Here is a 15,079-nt window from a genome sequence, read left to right on the forward strand (position 1 = left end):
AGCTCTTCATATAGAATATAAACAAGTCAAACTTTAATTACTGTAAGCTTTCACGTACTAATGGAATATGAGGAGATTTAAAGAAATTTAGAAAGCAGCAATTTGCTTTGGAGTGATGTAATTTTACTTAATTGCTTCTAATTAAAATTATTCTACAAATGTAAAACAAAAATGTCTATTAATTCTCTGCATAAACTAAATTTAGGTATCAACTGAGTAGCTTATTCACAGTATTTACTATAATTACTGCAAGACTTTTGTAACTTTGATGATTTAAAAGTTTGGAGGCTTGATACCAAATAATGGTTTCTGCTGCATAAAGCAAAATAATCTTTCAAACTCCCAGTGCCTTTGTACTTTGGCTGTGACTCACTAAATTTACATTGTGTGAAAGTACATGTAGGAGTAAAAGCACTTATGTATTATCAAGAAATATGACATTATAATCCCATGAAGTTACTACTTATAGAAAAAAAATAAAACTGTTCCCATTCTCTTCCACACCTAAGTGTAAAGTGAATACTTTCCATTAACTTTACCTTGGATTAACTTTAGAAAGAAAAAGGACACTTAATATTTCTGCATGTATTTTAAACTTCACTTTTAACACAAAGTTTTAAAATCAGCCATGAAACGTAAAAATTGGAAATATCTTTCCAAAAAAATTGAACTCATCTGAAAATAATTATTGTATTTTAAACTATCCTGTGATTCCTGTCAAATCTGACAAAAAGCTGCGGCCAAAGTTGGGGTGGAAAATTAAACAAATAAAAATGTGAGATCATTCTGTAAACTTTTATATTTTAGAAATGGATCAAATTAAGTCCAAAGACAGTTATTTTTAAATTTTTTGTTCTCTTCTTTTATCTTCCTTATTCTCTCTCCACATTTTTGCTACCTAGATTTTCATTTGGTTCTTCAAACAGCCCAACAAAGCAAATGCAACAGGGTCAATGTGCCATTCTGAGGTGCAATTTGCTCTCTTGAGTAAAGCCAGTACTAAATGCTATTTTCTTCCTACAGATAAGCCATTTTCTTCTCCAAATTCTTTAATACTCCAAAGTCAGTGCATCACAAGAGAGCCACGCCTGATTTATTCCATGGGGAGATGGCATTGCCACCCTAAGGAGTTCACCCCACTAACACCTGAGCATGGACCTCTAACAGCAGAGAATCAGGAGGAAGCAACCACACTCAGAGCTCCTCTTGCTGTGGGGAATCGTGGAATGGCTTGGGTTGGAAGGGATCTTAGAGCCATCCTGTGCCACCCCTGCTGTGGGCAGGGACACCTCCCACTGTCCCAGGCTGCTCCAAGCCTGTCCAGCCTGGCCTTGGGCACTGCCAGGGATCCAGGGGCAGCCACAGCTGCTCTGGGCACCCTGTGCTTCACAGGGAAGAGTTTCATCCTAACAGCCAACGTAAATTTCTCCTCTTTCCATCTGTATCCATTACTCCCTGTCCTGTCACTCCAGTTTCTGACAAAGAGCCCCTCTCCGGTTCCCTGTAGCTCCTTCAGACCCTGGGAAGTGCTGGGAGGTGTCCACTCAAACTTCTCTTCTCCAGGCTGCACAGCCCCAGCTCTGCCAGCCTGTCTCCTCAGGGGAGGTGCTCCACACCCTTATCAACATCCTGGCCTTCCCTGGACTCACTCCAGCAGTTTTTGTGTTGGAGGCACCATCTGAAGACACTTCCAGAACCTGGCAAACCACGGAGCGTGGAAACCCAGCCCCTGGCTTTGTTTTTAAATTTGAAGGGGAAGAAAACAGATTTCTCTTAGCCAACAATTTTGGCACTGTATTGGTATTGTTTTCCTCCAAAAAATCCATTTCCAAGAGCCTCCTAAGGAAGTCACAGGCTGCCACCTTTGGGCCCAGCTGTGTCACAGAAACATCTGTGCAGTGCAGGATCAGCGCTTCACCATCTCAGCAGGGGGGAATCTCTCCATCAGTGTTCCCTCTGCCTAATGAAGTTCAAGCCAAATTGCCACCAAAGCCCAGAATGAGATTGCTGATGTCATGGCAAAGCAGCAAGCAAAATAAAATGAAATTGTAGAGGCAGCAGCACCCAGGAAATAATTCCTCACAGTAATTTACTTCTCGCATCACTGTGTGGCACTGACTGCATCCCTTCACTGCATGGATGCCACGGGAAGCAGATGGTTACACATTTTTAACCCCAAGCTCACCAAGTCTAATTACAGGCTCTTAATTAAGGAAAAAATCAGGGAAAATAGGCTTTAATAAACAAATGGGTTGCATGAATACAAAACGCAGAGGGCATGATTAAAAATTGGCCAACATCAAAAGCAGGAACAATGAGTTAAATTACAAAACCAGTTATTAAAATGTCTGTTTTAAATATCTGAAAACAAAACCCTTGAAAATGCACTGTTCCAGGGAAAATTCTGCAGTGGCAGGAAGAGATTCCCAGTGCAACTTGAAGTTTTTTCTCAAATTCAGCAATTCACTAACAAATCATCATTAAAGCCTCGATCCCCAGGGCATCCTAAAAGCACTTTTGCAGCATTAGTAATAGGCCATTTAATTCCCCCACTTTATTTCTAATTTCTAATTAGGCTTTAATTCATCATATATCTTATCCTCTCATTGTGATAGCCTGTGTTCTTAAGGAAATGGGAATTTGTCTTTCTGAGCTAAAAGTTTTTACACTCAGGATTGCTGGATCATGGTGTTCCTTCTGCTTGTTTGCCATCTCCCTCAAACTATCCTAAAATAAATCCAAGTGTTTATTATTGAAATATCCTGCTTTCCCTTATCTGCTTATGCTGCTCAGCTGGCATTTTGGAACTGCAAGAATTGGTGACATTCCATGTATCACCACCTCAAACCACATTAAAAAGTCCTCTGTACCAGCAGCCCTGTCTTCAAATAACCTTGAAGAGCTTCACCGTGGAACACTGATTAAACATCTGGTCCCACTGCATGTCACCCAGACGAGGGATGGTGCCAGGGGCTCCTTGTCCTGCTTGGACTTCTCCTACCTATGGATTGCTGCACTACTTGACTCTCTAAAAGTTTCTACAGGACAGTTTCTTTATTACCAATCTGAAAAAAAACCACAAAACAAAACAAAAAAGAACCAGAAGAAAAAAAAAAAACACCAACCAAAAAAAAAACCAAAAATCCCCAAATCTGCTGTTTTTCCTTGTGACTCTTACTCAATTTTTTTTCCTTGTGACTCTTACTCCATTTTCTCCTGCCCCAGTAAAAGGTTATCAGCATGGTACATCTAACTCCAAGATTTCTTTGTGATCTTAGGCAGAATGGAAGAGCTGGAATGAGGGTGGAGCAAGTGGAGTAGAGCAGAACAAGGGGAGAATTGGGGTGAGCTGGGCTTAGAGCCAAGCAGACCCGAATTCCTGCACCTGCAATGCAGCACAGCCCAGCTCTGCCTCAGAGACTCCAGCAGCAGCAGGAACCTGCTCAGGGCAGGGTGACCAGCTGCACCTCAGGAATCACTCCTGCACCCACAGATTCTGTCACTGGGGAGACATTTCAGGACCTCCCCAAGTGCCAGTGCTGGGGACAGGAGAGAGACCCCAGGAAATGCTGTTCCTCTGGTTCTCTGCCAGTGGGAAGCCTGAGTTTGTACCTGATGCCCAGCAGATTTTCTTGTTGTGGTTCAGTTTAATTTATTTGGTTCTAAATATCAGCAAAAGATAGAGTTGAGGGGGGGAAAAAAAAAAATTGTGTCCCTGACGTGCAGCAGAGCCGGGGTGGGGCTGCCAGGTGATCCCACAGTCAGACACTCATCCGAGGCTGAAAAGCACTGCTGCACTGCAGGGTTTGCATTTGCAACCCTCAGAGCAGCACCAGCACCCAAAATCAATCCAGTTCCCTCTGCTGATCCCTTCTGAGCGAGCAGCATGCACAGACCATGCTGAGACAGAGGCTGCTTTTCTTTAGCCTGCTGATCTCATTCTAACAAATACGAGGGCAGTCTAATTTTATCAGCCACAAAACAAAGAGCGTGTTTAAATTTTAACATCCAGCCAAAACCTCTTCTGCTTATAATTTGAGTTTAAACTTATACAGCGTGTTCATTACCATAAACAATCTGCAAAATGGCCAGAAAACAAACTCCCCCCTTGTCATCTGCTGTCAGAAAACCACAAAGAAATAAACACTGGCATCTCGGCTTTGCTTTCGCTTTGCTCTCAAGGCTTTGGAAAGACCAGCTGAGAAGGTTCCCTTCCAAATAAACTGAAGGTTTTAAACAAAGCAAAGAATGCTTCCAGATGTTTTTCTTTCAAGCATACCTTAATAAATGACCCTGAATAAATAAAACTTCAAGGTAGATAAATAGTGTCTTGGAGGATAATGAATTAGGGAAGGGCTCTAAGTATTACAAAATTATACTCATGTTTCATCTCAATTGATTTTGTCCACCTAATCAGTAAAATCAACAATAACAATTTGACCTTCTTCTTTTTGAAAGGGAACAAAACACTATTTTAAAATATGAGATAATTTCAATTTAATAAATACTACATGTGCAGATAATGGGATTTCCATGAAAAATTCAAAGAGCATTGCTCTTCGTCATTAAATTCAAGTTAATCAGCATATTCTGCTGCAGATTCAATTAAAAACCAATATTCTAAATTTATTACTCAGTTGTAAATATCAATTCGGTTTCCAAGCAAAACAATATGAATCTGCAGTAAACAGCTCAATCATTCTGGAAGTTGTCTAAACACCAACCCCAACAGCAACAGAGAAAATAAACAAGAGAAAAGCCACAACAGCAACTTCTCCAAAGTCCAGACTAGGTGGTACAACATATTGTACCTTAACAAACCGAGAGAAGTGACAAAAAGTGGTGATAACCAACAGGAACAAAGGCTGCTATTTGCTTATCAAATGTCACAAATTATTGTTTTAAACAGATGTTCATTTGGAATGCCATATGGGAGATGGGAAGGGTCTGTCAAAGCACAATCCTGATGGAAATCTCCTAATCAAACCTGACAGAAAACCAAATCAACAGATCGACAGTCAGGAACTGCAGATGCCTCGTTTCCTTTGGAAAACCAGCCCGAAAGGAAGGGCTCACTAACAACAACCCCAACATCCCCTCCAGAGGGGCTGGCAGCACCCACAAACCCCAGCATGACAATATCTGATGGGAAAACAAGGAATCCAGAGAGCACGACCCCTGGAGAACGCACGGGGATGGATCCAAGAGGGGCATCTGCCTCCCCTCCCCGTGTGACTCCCCCAGATCCTACAGGGGGTCCTGCCTGCTCGGGAGAGGAGCCCCCACAGCTCTGGGGGAGTGAGGGACCTCCCTGGCGTGAGGGGAAAAGGACAGAAGCACAAGGATGGGCACAGCGAGGGCACGGAACCAAGGCAGGCTGGTAAAACCTGGTCAGATTAGTCCTGGCTTTCCAAAGCCAAGCTCAACAGCTGCTCTGAAACTCTGCCTTGGGGAACAGCCAGGTTTGGGCAGGCTGGAGAGAGCAGGAGCTGAGGGAACGTTGGAGAAAGCAGGAGCTGAGGGAACGTTGGAGAAAGCAGGAACTGAGGGATTGTTGGAGAGAGCAGGAGCTGAGGGAATGTTGGAGAAGGCAGGAGCTGAGGGAAGGCTGGAGAGAATAGAAGCTGAGGGAAGGCTGGAGAAAGCAGGAGCTGAGGGAATGTTGGAGAAAGCAGGAGCTGAAGGAATCCTGGAGACAGCAGGAGCTGAGGGAACGTTGGAGAAAGCAGGAGCTGAGGGAACGTTGGAGAAAGCAGGAGCTGAGGGAATGTTGGAGAAAGCAGGAGCTGAGGGAACGTTGGAGAAAGCAGGAGCTGAAGGAATCCTGGAGAAAGCAGGAGCTGAGGGAACATTGGAGAAAGCAGGAGCTGAGGGAACGTTGGAGAAAGCAGGAGCTGAGGGAACGTTGGAGAAAGCAGGAGCTGAGGGAACATTGGAGAGAATAGGAGCTGAGGGAATGTTGGAGAGAGCAGGAGCTGAGGGAATGTTGGAGAAAGCAGGAGCTGAGGGAACATTGGAAAAAGGGAACACTGAGCTCCACAGCCTGAGGAGACACTCAGAACCATCAGGAATGTCACTTCCAGGTCTGAAAGGTGCCCTAAGCAGTTACAGCCTCCACTTTAATGTTTCCCTCTCCTCTCCCATAAGTTCCTGTTCATTATTTTCATATTTTCTGTTTGGCATATAGAAATAGGATAATATCAAGTTTGAACTAAATTTCTCCATGACTATAAAAATATATTTGATTAAACAGATGTCAGCAAAATTTTATGGAGTGAAAATTGAGTAACAGATGGTGAGGTCTGTGGAGTTCAAAGAGGCTGTATTTTATTAAATAGGAAATTTGAGGAAAAGAATTATTTTGCTGGAAATATTGATGCAGTGTTTAGGCAAATGTAAAAGCATTCTTACTTGATAGAAAACAGTAAGTTTAAAAAAACTTAGAATAGATATATTCATAACATGAACCTCACTCAGACCATTAAAAAATGGGATTTTATTCTACCTTCTTTTTACTGACTAGAGCATATCAAGATTCTCAAAGAAAAATAATGGAGAAGAAAAAAACTCAGCTATCAAACCAAAAACAACAATGACCTTGATTAAGCATCCTGAGCAAAACACATCCTTTGTATGATCCACAAATATTGTGAAAACAACAAGTTTAGAAGTACAAGACCAGGGGATAATAAACAGTTATACCAAACTTACATTATAAGCATTAAACAAAATGGCAAATAATGGCTCATGTGCTGTGGGAAATGAGACAGAAGGATTATAACTCCTGGCTGCCATTAATGTACCCCCCCATTCCAGCTTTACTACTTGGAATGGTGGAAGAGCATTGCCACCAGTGGAACATAGACAGAGAGTCAATGAAATGAAAAGAACATCATAAATGTAATTATTATTGCACAAAATGATTTCTCTCCCTATTCCTATGGCTCTCAAGTCTTTTCTTCAAGCTGATATTTTAAACATTTTATTACATCATCGGGAAAAAAAAATTCAAAGGGCAGAAGTAGTTTCTAATTCATGACCAGGCTCCTTCTGCATCAAAGAGAAAGCTGCAGTACCCTGTGGAATAGCAGTCAGGCAGCTGCCTCAGATGTCCAGGGGGAAGAACTGGAGAAATCCAATAGCTCCAGAGCACTCAACCATGCTGAGAGCTGCCTGTTGTCCAGAGCAGCCTTGTGCTGGATCACAGGCAGGAGACCCCTCTGAGTCCCCCACGGGGAGGAATTCTGAGGAGGAGATAATTGGAGCTTTCTGAGCTGACAGAGCCTCTCTGACCTGCAAGAGGCACCAGCCCCCGTGGCCAGACCTGCCCCAGCAGAGCCCAGCTCCATCAGAGAGCTCTGCTCCCCCCCTTCCCAAAAACCTGCTGGGAGCTGCTTCTCTCTGATCTGGCCCAGCAGAGCTCAGGGCTTGGTGCTCCCGTGGATCAGAGCTCTAAGTGCTGATGCCACCAGGAGTGAAACCATCACAAACACATCACAGACACTTCTGAGCTGGTGTCCCCATTTCTCAGAGACATTTCCCATCAGGTGCTTGGCTGTGCTGTCTGGGCTCCTGATGTGTGCAGCCCCAGAGCTGTGGGAGCTGCTCCATGCTCACAGGGAGAAATGCTGCTGCTTCTTCACAGAGTGGGGCAATGAGCTGAGCCTCCCCAGGCTGGGAAGGCAGGAACAGAGCTTACAGCACACCAGTGTTTATGGTTTATTAACTAAGATCATGTCTTACTAGTGGGTCTAAACCTTGACACGAGCCCCACAAGAAACATTTTCCCACAAAGACTGTATTTTAGGAGAGAAACAGTCAGATAATGTTTGACAGACTGATAAAAGAACCAACCAATTCAAGCCTCCACAAAGCAGAATACCCTCCTCGAGTTTGCACTTCAGGGTTTTGAACAAGAACAAGCTCTTCAGGAGCAATGCTTAGCTTTACAACCCATCCATCCTTCCTCCCTCTCTACTGATCCATTTATCAGTCACATCCAGGGGTCTGGGCTGCTCCACAGGCTCCAAATAAACACATGAGATCCTTCCCGGGTTTGTATCACTACCAGAGTAATTTACATCACGTTTAGAGGAGCTCTGCAGCCTTCCCAAGGAAGAACTGATGGGATTCAAGCATGTTGAAAGCACATATATGTTGTCTGAACTATCTTCAAATGCTTTTAGACCTAGAAATTTAAATTAGCAGAAAAAGGAAACGTTGGAGGTGGGTGTTAATTACTCCTATTTACAGGCTTTTTAGCAGTTTCCCATATTGGTTAAAACAGAAGCTGTATCTTATTTTCAGTGATTCAAAAATCAAGGCAAGAGACAGAAATTCATCAGAAAAATCAGAGACTTCTTTTCCAGAGATATAAAAGAAAATGCAGCTTACACATCTCAGGCATCAGCCTTTAGATCTGTCCTTTATCTTCCTAAGGCAAACATGATGATCAATCTATAAAAAAAATCCTGAAATAGTCACCAAAAAACCTCCTCTTAATCTTCAGCCATTCAAGGATTCTGCAGTTTTCAAAAGAACTCTTAAGCCCAGGACATTTGGGGGTTTGAAGTATTCAGTGTTCAGGGCATGAAAAATATCACTCAAAATGTTTAAAGAAGATTTCAAAGCTTGACCCAAGTTGATAACCCTGGTTAAGATTTTCATTTCTGGATATTTAAGATAAAATGGCTGAGGACTTACAGAGAGCAGAAACCAGATTTACAGCAGCATTTTAAGTGGTGATAAGATTCCTAAATATAAATGCCCAAAGCTGATGGGCCAGAATGTTCGTTGGGTATTTTTTAAAGGAAGGCACAAGGAATGATCTTAAACCTATATTTAACCTCTTCACAAGAGGCAGTTTAGCATTTAGAGAGGTCTGAAGGAAGGCCTTGTTCTCATCAGATCATCTTTCTTCTGCTTTGGAGGAAGAAGTGCTAATTTCCAATCTTCCCCATTTTCTGACGTGCTTTAGGACTCATTGTGGATGTGGGAAAAGAAATTATTTGACCTCTTCAATAGAAGGAAAAGGGAAGTGGGAAGGTCGTGTCTGGAGAGAGATCTCGGTCCCCTATTCCATGTCAGCATTCTGGGGCCTCAGGGAAATTGCTCAGGGCCAAATCTGACAGCTACCAGAGAGGTTTATTGTGAAATGAAACGAGGAAAAGCACTCTGGGATAATCTTGTGGAACCCTCTTTATACTCCTGCAGTGAAAGGAAGGAAAAGTCCATCTAAAAATACCAAATCATTTACAAATGGAGTCAGAAAAACAAAAAAATTGTGCCAATATGCATAATGCTCCCCAAACTGGATAAACTCAATTAGAATAAAAACAACTTGTTGGAATCATCATTCTAAGGTGCTTTTAAATACCTTTAAGATAATTGTTACCACAATGCAGCCAGAAGTTCTGAGGAGCTGCCTATTGATCCCTTTCACAGACAAGTCACTGTTTAGATAAAATCTCATGCCCACTGTTGGTGCTTCTCTGTTGGTGTTTTCACAGAGAATGCTGAACACTTTTTAAAAATTATTTGGTTGACAGGAGGCTGCTCTGTGCCTGGGGAATGCCAATGGATCCCTGAGTGGTGCCAGGTTACTGACAAGGGGTGACAAGGACACAAGGAGGGAAGTGTCTCCCCAAGCACAGCCTTGCACTCAGCGTCTTCTTAAATGAAAGCTGAAAGCAAACTGCTCCAGCTGATAACCAAAAGATAGAAACCAAACAGTTAAGGCCTGGCTGATTAATTGCTCTACTTAGCTAATTTGATAAGCCCTCCATCAGTTTCCCATGCCTCCCTCATTGGCTTGATCTAGTCTGTAAATTAATCTAATTATGAACACCTGCAATCCAAAGCCCATCTCTGCAGAAGTTCAACAACTCCTGTTTATACACAGCGTTTCTCTAAAGGTCAGTTCTGAGCCCCATCCTGCCACAAGAAGCCAAGGAAGGGGCACAGCAAGGGGAACAGGCAGTGGAGGAACCACTCTGCCTCAGCAATGCTTTATTCCCTCTGCATTCAGCAACACAAATGCATTCTACAAGGGAAACCTGAGAACAATTTACAGCAGACAGAAGATGACAAACGAGTCAAAGTCATCACAGTCCCCACGTTGATCAGATCAGCCACACACCAGGAGGGGAGTGATAATGCCAGCTCCAATTCAGGGTGCCATGGGATCCCCAAAGAAACCAGGGACTGCACCAGGAAAGGCTGTGGGTTTAAACCACGCTGCAAGCTGCAACCTGATAAAATTATTTCAAAAAGCTCAGCATCACCTAGAGCGAAGATATGTCAGATAATAAAAGATTAGCTGTGTGTTTATGGTGTAGATGTGTGGCTTACCCTTGGTTCCCTGAAAAGCCCTTTCTGTTTGCCCCAGTTCTCCACACAGGACAGAGCTCTGCCAATAGAATCCAATCACAAAACTTGGGCTGCAGTGTTTTCAAAAGCATGGATTGGTGACTGATTTAAAACCAATTGTATTGATAGTTTTAATTTATATCTCTGCTGCTTTATCCTCATTAATTATTGTGAATATAAATTAGAAACAAAAGGAAGCCCCAGGCAGTTTTATCTGACTATAAAGATTTCTTGCCACTGGGTTTGCAATTCCTTTTCACAAATTATTTTGTGGGCAGAATTTTTAATACTCTGTTTTAATCATAATTTTCTCCCTCTCAACATCATTACAGAAAGACTGAACATCATAAAATGTTTTTTTCCATCAAAATCAGAAAAAGTTATAGTTCAATTCATCTGGGGGTTCGTGCTAGCCTTGATAAAATGTATTTTTAAAAGACAAACAATAACACTGTCAGGCTTGCCTAACTCAAAAGCAATTTGCATTAGTAAAATTTAACTGTAAGCCCTTGAGATGCCAATGGCTTATTGTATTTGTTGTAAAAAATATTTTAGCCAAGCAACGCCAAGCTTGGGGCCTTCTGCAGTAACTGTGGCAGGAAAAATGGGGAGGTTGTGCTTCAGACAACATCTGCAGAGCTTGCAGGGGATCCCTGCTAGATGGACCCCAAAAGGAAGGACACTCCTACCTCAAAATACTGGTCCAATATTTTAAACCTGAGAGCACGAGGAAGTTATTGATGGAGCCATTAACTGTCCCTCTGGGGCTCCCAGATGAATTAAATTCAGAGCCAGTGCTAGATCCTCACAGCCTTTCCAAACCTCCAGCAAGCACCTGCAGAGCTGCTCCAAACATCACCACGGACAGCACAATGTGGGGAAAAAGTCATGAATTACATGGAAAAGCTGCTAGAATGTCAGAAAAGTGTAGAAAACTACACCAAAAAGGAAAAAAAAAAAAAAACAGAAAGGAAAATGCTGGCATTGAAAGCCCTGACAGATGTTAAGCTTTTGTTCTTGCATCATCTCCCTTTGCAGAGCACTGAGTGATTAAATGTGATGAGCTGCAATGTATTTGCAAGGGTTAGGCCACAGTGTGCACCAGCCAGCCTGCTCCTGAGTTTGTTATCAAAGCCTCAAGAATCCATCAAGGCTATTAGAACATAAATTGCACTAAATTAAGGAAGAAGAGGCTGAGAAACTGAATACCAAGACCACAAGAACTAGATTGGACTGTAACCAATCATTACTCTGAGAAATGCAGGCAGAAAATGAGTAAACAAGACAAAGGCACCAGTCAAAAAGTGTGCACTTAGTAGTTTGCAGAATCTATAAATATGTGCATAATGTAAACAATGAACAACTTCTACTTAATCACATTAATCAGCTATTCAAAAAGCCCAAATTTCCCATGAGAGGATGTGCAACTCAGCAAGGGCTTGTCCTTGCCACGACCCCAAAGCTGCCCAGAGCCCCTCCCCAGGGGCTGCTGGAGACCCTGCAAGGCAAAGCCTTCCCCAGGGAGGTGGGGATGGGTACTGCCACCCCAGGGGATGTGCCAGGCTGGAACACTCCCTCCACAGCACATGGATGGCTCCCAGAACCACCAGGAAGCTCAGCTGAGCGTGGCCACTGATTACCCCAACACCTTAATGAGGCAGATCCCAAGGCTGGCTCAACTGAGGTGAACTGGGGAAGCAGATTAAAAATCTGTGTCCCATCCCTAATCCCATCAGCAAGGGAAAGCTGTTTATTAACTTCTGCTCTCAGAGGTGGAGGTCATCAAGCAGCTCAAACATCCTGAGGCAAATGGAAGGGAGAACTCGGGAGGAAAAAAAATTTAAATGGAGAAAAAAGAAAAAAAGAACACTGGAGACACATGAGGATCACTTACTTCCAGTTAAAAGCATGAGGGAAAAATAATCAATTTAAGAATATGTATCAGTAAACCCAGAAAAACAGAAGGTGTTTGCTACTTAACCCCTCAAAAAGAGAAAAAAAAAAGAAAGCAGAACACAGTAGGAAACCATTTGATAAATGTGAGGCCTAATCCCAAAAGCTGGTTTATTTTCATATCATTATAAAAGGGGCAATTTGCAAATATTTGGAGGAGAAGGGAGAGAGAAGGAACATGTGCTGCTGAGGAGCAGCACAGGGGCTTCTTTTGCCTATACAAAACGAGTTTATGAAATATATTTAACTGAGTTATTTTAAGAAGTGCCAAAAAAGTTGGCAGCCACAGAGAATTCCTTAGCATAGCTCAAGAGCCTGAGGGTTTGGAGCCAGGACAAAATGGGATCCACTGGAGCCAGGACAAAATGGGATCCACTGGAGCCAGGCTGGGCCTGTTGTGTTGCTGTTGGCAGATCTCCTCATGGAGAATTCCATGCAGGAATTCTGATTCCTGTCAGGAATTCTGGTGTCACTGAACTACAAAACTGGCCCCATCCTGCCTTATCTGCAATTTTGACCAGGACCACTGGAACTCTGAGGGCATTATCAGATCCTTCACAGGTTCTTAAAACTCATTTTGCAGTGGATGTTGTAGGAAACTGGAGATTTGTCACTAATTCAGCAAAGAACACAGACCAAACCCATTTCCATGTGTTTATGATGATTTCAAATGATTGGTTGCTAAAATACCATGATACCCCTTTGATATAATAATCCCTGGAATGACAACGTGGACAACAGGAGGAGATCAGGCTCACCATGAACAGAGAGCACCAGGAGAGGAGATCTTTGTGTCACAGCATGCAAGGCCTGATGAAAACAAAGAAAAAAGCAGTTTATGTTTTGGAAATTTAAATAATAATCATTATACTGAATGTGAAATCAAAGAGAAAGGCAGTTCAATCACTGAAAAGCAGCTGGTTTCATTTCAATCCAAATGTGTTTATTGCACAATTAATAAAATTAAGCTCATCTCTTTTGTGTTATTCCATAACAGAAAATTTAAAAGGGACTCAAAAAAATGAAGCATAAGACACCTTCAAAAATAAAATATTACACACCTTCCAATAGAACTGAAGCATTAAATATTGCCTAATTCCAGAAAAATCCAACTAACAATGCACACAAAAGCTGTCATGCTTGCTGCCATTTATAATTATTTTGTAGTAGCATTCAGGTCTACAAGTATTCCACAAAACTGATAACCTCAATTTTTCTCAGAATCAAATAACTTGAGGAGAAAGTGTTTACTAAATAAATACAAGCACAAATCAGGGCACATGAAAGCTTTCCTCCCTTCCTGTTGGAGAGGAAAACAAACATCTCTCCCAAGAATTACATCAGGACAAACTCGCAGGTGTCACAAATCTAATGCCAGGACGAAATTTTCAACAAAGAATCTCTTTCAAGCCCTTCTGGGGGTGATTTCACGTCAGCAGAGACAGAATCCTGTGTGCAGCACATTTGTCAAGACACAACTTGCCAAGCCATCAGTTCAGCAGAGCCCCCCACACTGCTCGGGGAACGTCTCCCTCCTAAAGCAGCAGACTGATGCAGGAGCACAGCAGTGCCAGCCCTCCCAGAGCTTCAGGACACAGGGATTCAGCAGCAGTTTCTCCCCTAACCCCTCAAAGCCCTTCAGAGCATCAGAGGGATGCACAAACAGGATGGACCTCGTGCTATTAAGAGCCAAAAAGGAACTCCTGGAGCCTCTGGGTTCTGACTGCTGGGCCAGAAATTAAAAGGACAACACGACTTCTTTGGGAGCCAGAGCTGACTTAGGGAGGTGATACACCATGAATTAAATTGAAATCTGGCCCAAAAAAAAATAAAATAAAATAAACCAAGCCTAACCCACTTGATGGAAGTGCCATGTAAGCAGTACAAGTGATAAAAATACCTCTCTGCCACCCTAAGCTGACAGAAGTGCTTGCAGGAGTTCCAAGCCAAACATCTTGTTCCACCACCTGGGCTACCAACATCTCTTTAGCACATTTATCCCAGAGATTCCCCATTGTGGGAATACATGGAAACAGCTAAAAAGCAGAGCTGTCTCGCTCTGAATTGCACAGCCAGTGCTGGAGCTGAGCAAACAGCCAGTCCATCTTGTCCAGGAGCTGGCAGTGCAATGCCTCTACTGGACACCAGTCCCAAAAATCAGCAGGTGACTCCAGGAACCAAACAGCCAACAAGGAGACACAGCAGGGGAAATACCCAAATACCCAAAGGCTTTGGAGCACAGCAAGTCAGAGCATCTCTGCCAGAGGGGATGGAAGTGGTACCAAGTTGATTAAACGAGTGAGAAGGGGACTCCCAGCAGGATGCAGGCAGGGATGGGAACTCTTGGCTCTGTCCTGACCAAATCCACTCCCAACACCCACCCTTGGAGGCCTAAGTTGTAAAAGCTGTTTGTGCCCAGCAGCACTGGTGTGTCCTTAAACCTCCTGCCTGCCTTTGCTTCTAAAGTTGTCCCACTTCTGTGAGATTGATTTTGAGTATAAATTCAGAGGATAACATAAAAGTGCTCAAACACAGGGGTGATAAATAAAATAAATGTCTCATTGGTATTCTCAATTTATTTCTCTGACTCTGTAAAGACTCAACATTTTCAGCCTGGGAAAGATAACAAAACTGGAGTCCAGGAGTAATCAATGCTACTTTTAAAATGCATTTTTACTTTAATCAGGGATTACTTAAACCCCAGCCAGATCAATATTTATTTATTCTTTCATCTGGCTTTCCCTGAGTTTTAGAAAAT

General features: G+C 42.7%; 1 protein-coding gene across 10 annotated transcripts in view; it reads right to left on the minus strand.

Moving 5' to 3' along the window:
- The window catches only part of ATP2B2 (ATPase plasma membrane Ca2+ transporting 2), a 403,287-nt gene that overhangs the window by 289,489 nt on the left and 98,719 nt on the right, over window positions 1–15,079 (minus strand). For 8 of the 10 annotated variants that reach the window (XM_059856161.1, XM_059856160.1, XM_059856151.1 and 5 more), the window contains exon 2: window positions 13,080–13,131. The exons of the other annotated variants lie outside the window; for them this stretch is intronic. The gene's annotated coding sequence lies outside the window, so the exon portion shown is untranslated. The remainder of the gene's footprint in view (window positions 1–13,079; window positions 13,132–15,079) is intronic. 10 annotated transcript variants of the gene reach the window in all.

The sequence above is a fragment of the Haemorhous mexicanus genome, chromosome 11, assembly GCF_027477595.1.
Source record: "Haemorhous mexicanus isolate bHaeMex1 chromosome 11, bHaeMex1.pri, whole genome shotgun sequence".
NCBI classification, from domain to species: Eukaryota; Metazoa; Chordata; class Aves; order Passeriformes; family Fringillidae; genus Haemorhous; species Haemorhous mexicanus.